Here is a 735-nt window from a genome sequence, read left to right on the forward strand (position 1 = left end):
CTTTCTAGTTCTGCATTATCGTGGTTTTCGTCTTTTCTTGAACAACGAAATCCAATATTGGACAATTTGGAAGCTTTTTTGGCGGAGTTTCGATCTATGTATGGTGAACACGATGCAACTCGTGTTGCAACAAATAAGATCCGAATTTTGCGACAAGGAAATCGCTCAGTAACAGTATATGCTTCACAATTTCGACAACTTGCAATTGACATCAAGTGGGATGATGCTGCACTCATCAGTCAATTTCTTTATGGATTGCAATACGAAGTAAAGAAATTGATGCTCAACTTACCTGATCCTCAAACTTTGAGTCAAGCAATCGATTTTGCGGTAAAATGTGATAATCGACTTTTTGAATTTCGATCTGAGAATCATTCACGGGAACCTCAACGTTATTACTCAATGGCAACATCAACATCTTTGACAAACGTACATTCGGAAGTAGAAGACATGCAAATTGACGCGGTACGTTTTAAACCTCTAACTGAGCAAGAAAAGATTCGTCGTCGTCAAGAAGGATTATGTTTATATTGCGGAGAACCTAAGCACACTGCTCAACATTGTCCAAAGAAACGACGCAACTATAAAATGAGGGGTACGACGGTCAAAGAAGACAACATGTCGGAAAACGGATTCGTCCAGCTACAATAGGGACCGTGCAGCTGGAACCTTGTACAATTCCTAATGAAGGTCCTATCCTCTCCTCAGAACCCTCTCCTTGTTTTATAATAGACT

The sequence above is a fragment of the Physcomitrium patens genome, chromosome 12 (assembly GCF_059467195.1).
Source record: "Physcomitrium patens ecotype Gransden chromosome 12, ASM5946719v1, whole genome shotgun sequence".
Taxonomy (NCBI): Eukaryota; Viridiplantae; Streptophyta; class Bryopsida; order Funariales; family Funariaceae; genus Physcomitrium; species Physcomitrium patens.